Source organism: Penaeus monodon, chromosome 16 (genome assembly GCF_015228065.2).
Source record: "Penaeus monodon isolate SGIC_2016 chromosome 16, NSTDA_Pmon_1, whole genome shotgun sequence".
NCBI classification, from domain to species: domain Eukaryota; kingdom Metazoa; phylum Arthropoda; class Malacostraca; order Decapoda; family Penaeidae; genus Penaeus; species Penaeus monodon.
In genome coordinates this window covers 37181873-37186872 of record NC_051401.1, presented here as the reverse complement: position 1 = coordinate 37186872, position 5000 = coordinate 37181873, and positions in this window count along the sequence as shown.

Here is a 5000-nt window from a genome sequence, read left to right as displayed (position 1 = left end):
TTTTGAATAAACTTATAACGAGAAAACTGAATTACATGTACGCATGTATTGGTACACATATCAACGTCCAATACTTTGTTCACACAAGCACGCGAAAACACACTCACGCATACATACTGTACATACGTATAAAAGCATATATATATATAAATATATATATATATATATATATATATAATATATATATATATATATATATATATATATATAAAATATATGTATATGTATATGTATATATATAATATATATATATATATATATATATATATATAATATAATATATATATATATATATATATATATATATATATATATATATACATATATATATACACACACATAAAGTACATACATATACATACTCTCCTTTTCATTTTTTCTGCTCACGTGGAATGAACATAAGAGAGTAGACACAGCTTTTAATTCCGTGTTGAGTTAGTGAATAATTGAAGGTAATATTAAAGCAAAGTATACTTGTTCATCCTCCTCGTCGATGAAGGCTGCGGCGATTTGTAGAAATAGATTCATTTTTGTCTTTTTCTTCGATCAAGAGTCGTCATCGTATAAGGAAAGGAAAGAAAAATCATGTGTATCATAGTCATTATTATTATTATTATTATTATTATTATTATTATTATTATTATTATCATTATCATTATTATTATTATTATTATTATTATATTATTATTATTATTATTATTATTATTATTATTATTATTATTATTATTACTTTTTTTTTTTAGGAGAGAGAGAGAGAGAGAGAGAGAGAGAGAGAGAGAGAGAGAGAGAGAGAGAGAGAGAGAGAGAGAGAGAAGAGAAGAGAGAGAGAGAGGAGAGTGAGAGAGAGAGAGAGAGAGAGAGAGAGAGAGAGAGAGAGAGAGAGAGAAGAGAGAGTGAGAGTGAGAGAGAGAGAGAGAGATCAGAAAAGAAATACATTTTATATGTAGGTACATTACTGAAAGACAGAATAGAAAAGTGTACTAAAATACTAAAATACTTCTTATAAATCATTACGAATTATTTATGGTTACAGTTTTAGCAATTGTAGTAATAACACTATTACCATTACTGAAGGTTTTCATGATTATTATCGTTTTTATCTTAACATTAATCACAAGAATGATATTAAAGTGTTTGAAATAATTTCAACAATAACAACAGCAACACTAACAATAACGACAAAAGCAACAGCACCAGTATCGAAAACAACAATGGAAATAATGATGATAATAATTATCATAATCATACTACTACTAATAATGATAATGATAATGATAAGAATAATAATAATAATAATAGTAATAATTATAATAATAATAATAATAATAATAATAATAATAATAATAAAAAAATAAATAAATAAAATGATAATAATAATAATAAATAATAGTAAACATTATAACTATTAGCATTACAAATGATAATAATACACACAATAATAGTAATGCTAATGCTAATACCAGTGCTAATGCTAATGATAATGATAATTTACAATAATCATGAAAAGGATAATGAAAATAATAACGATAGCAATAATAATGACAATAATAAAAACACTGATGAAATACAGTTCCAATATTGCTTTTCGTTATGAAGATAAAGATAAAAATAAGACTAATTCCTCCACTTTCTATTTTTTTCTCTCTCTCTCGTCAACAAATCTTTAACTTTAACATGCTGACAATTACACTGATTTGCCTTGTCAGCCTAATGTATCAACTCAGAAATAACATGTTGACTGAATGTTGCACAAACAACCTTTAAATTCCGAAATGGTGTTTACTCTGGTCCGATGCAATGATCAATCAAGAACTCGAGACTGAAATCTTTAGCTAGAGGAAAATTGTATTGCGTCGGCGAGTATTAATGATAGAATTTACGTAAATACATCACCTGACATGTAAAAGTGTGTGTTGACGAGAGAGTGTTGTGGGTAGCTTCACTTATTATTACCTATTTTCACTTTAACCACTTATGCCGGAATGGTATATATAAAGGGAGACTGGCAAACAGATGTAGAGGCGTAGATAGACAAAGGTATATAGATAAGCAAATATTTAGGTACCTAGGAATAATGAGAGAGAGAGAGAGGGAGAGAGAGAGAGAGAGAGAGAGAGAGAGAGAGAGAGAGAGAGAGAGAGAGAGAGAGAGAGAGAGAGAGAGAGAGAGAGAGAGAGAGAGAGAGAGAGAGAGAGAGAGAGAGAGAGAGAGAGAGAGAGAGAGAGAGAGAGAGAGAGAGAGAGAGAGAGAGAGAGAGAGAGCAGCTGCAACAAAACAAGAACAATAGATCCTCTATCAGTTCAGCTTTGCCACATCTAACCTCGGGCCTCACACGCTCACCCATCCTTATACCTTCCCTCTCCTCCATCTCTTACTCCACCACCAACTCCTTCTCCACCTCTTCCTCCTCCAACTCCTCTACCTTCAGTTCTTCCTCCTCCACCTCATCCTTCAACATCTCCTTCTCCTCTACCTCTTACTCCACCACCTCCTCCTCCATCTCCTCCTCCTCTACCTCTTACTCCACCACCGTCTCCTCCATCTCCTCCTCCTCCTCCACCCCTTCTTCCGCTCTTCCGCCGTACTTCTCCGTCAACAAATTAATCTAAGAGCTTAACCTAGATAATCTATTTCAATTTATGGCTCCATAAATCCGCACGAAGGTCTGCGTCCTTCCACGTAACAGAACAGACACCACATAAAGTGTTAATATCACCTCGGAGACGGGAAGATGAGGGGGAGGAGGAGGAAGGGCTTCAAATGTAGGAGGGAGAGGAGGAGGAGGAGGATGGGAGGGAGGAGGAGGAGGCGGAGGAGGAGGAAGAGAAGGCAGTGAAGGAGAAGGAAAAGAAGGGGAAGGAGGAGGTTGGGAAGGAGAAGAAAGAGGAGGAGGAGGAGGAGGAGGAGAAGGAGGAGGAGGAGGAGGAGGAGGAGGAGGAGGAGAAGGAGAAGGAGAAAGAGAAGGAGAAGAAGAAGGAGGAGAAGGAGAAGGAGAAGGAGCAGGAAGAGGAGGAGAAGGAAGGGAAGGGGGAGAAGGAAACGGAGGAGGAGAGGGAGGAAGAGGAGGAGGGGAAGGAGGAAGAGGAGGAGAAGGAGGAAGAGGAGGATTAAGAACAGGGGGAAGAAGGGGGCAGCAGGAGGAGTAGAGGGGGAGTCAGGAGACGGCAGCAACTCATCCACGCGTTGACCGATGTTTAATTCAATCCTCGCTCTGACACGTCACTGACATGTTGTGAAGGGCGGTCCATAGAGAAGAAGAATGACAGTAGTAAATGTTGGTTGGAGAAGCCGTGATGGTATTAGCAATTATGATTATAATGCGACTAACAACTAAACTACAACATTAATGAAATTCGTACTAATGCGCCGACCAATTCGACTATAAAGGCTAATACTGCTAGTACTACAACTTCTGCTATTGGGAATAATAGCGCTATCGCCATCACTGTTACAAGTACTATTAATGGAGGATGCAAACTATTCGAATAAGTCTGAATCGAATGAACATTTGACAGCAATATCACGATCAGGCTTTTATTTCTCCGTCAAAAAAGACATAATTGCTTGATTAAATTAATCGACATTTTCCTCGTCGAAGTCAGATCGGCCGACCTCACCGAAAAGGATAGTGGAAGCATGTGTAGTTCAGTCCACGAGGAGAAGAGGAGAGTGAATGAGGTGAAAAGGGCCATGGAGGGAAGTGGCAAGAGAAGGGGACATTGAAGGCTGGCATGATAATGATAGTAGTTATGATAATATTGCTGATGACTATAATGATACGAGCAAGAAGATTCTGTGACTGTACAATGTTGATAATGATGCTAACAATGCAAATTGTGCTATCTGTGAAAAGGATCGCTAAACACAGCGATGAAATAATAGTTTAGTAATAATACTTACCAACAGCTTAGCGATTTTTTCTGAGAAATTTCTTCAGGCAAGTCCCTCCCCCCCCCCATTTCCCCTTTCTCTTCCAACCTCTCCCATGCCATATCCCTCACTCACTTTTCCTGTCTCGATCTCCCCTTCATCTCACTTTCTCTCATCTCCCTCCCCATTCTCTTTCCGCCAATTCCCACCCCTTCCTCTCCGCCGCTCCCCATCCTATCTTCCTTTCTCCCTCTCCCTCCCTTCTTTCCCCCCCTTTTCCCTACTCCATTCTCCCTCTTCCCCTCCTCATTCCTCCCCCTCTTTCCCCTATTCCTGCACCCCCTTGCTCTACCACACGTAAATATTACTCTTCCTCCCTCAAGTTTACCCTCCTGGTCTCCGCCCGCGCTCTATTACACCTGAGTGGCTGAGATTAGCTCCTGAAGCACCCGGGGGAGCGGCGGCGGAGGCGTAGCGACGGCCAACAAGGAGGAAAAAGTATACTCGTGGAGATGTGGGGAGAAGGGCGGGGGAAGGGGAGGGAAGGAGGTGGGAGAGGGTAGGGGGGTGGGAAGGAGGTGGGAGAGGGTAGGGGGGGAAGGAGGAGGGGATAGGGGTAGGGGCGAAGGGGAGGGGGGAGGAAAAGAAGAAGGAGGGATAAGGAAGAAAAAGGAAGAGGAGATAAAGGTATGGGGAGAAGGAGAGGTGCGAGGATTAAAAAGAAGAGGGAAAGGGAGATAAAGAAGAGGAAGGGAAAAAGGGGGTACGATGAAGGAAGAAAGGAGGTGATAAAGGGGAGAAGGAGACAGAAGCAAACTGAGGGAAGAAAAAAGGAATGGGAGAGGAGGAAGGGGGGGTGGGGCAAAGGAAGAAGTCTGGCAAAGTGGAGGCGATGAGATGTGGATGAGCGAGAAGTGGAATTTGTTTTCCAATTTTCTCCACCTCAGCGACCCAGACAGAGTGAAGGGATGGTACTGATTTTGTTGCTCCAATTATGAGTATTGTTATGACCTTTAAGAGTTATGCTTCAGTGTTTCACATTGTCAGGTTTGATATATACATTCTTCTTTACAATAACACAGAAACACGGACACACACGCACAAGCACGCACATACACTCTCGTAAACAC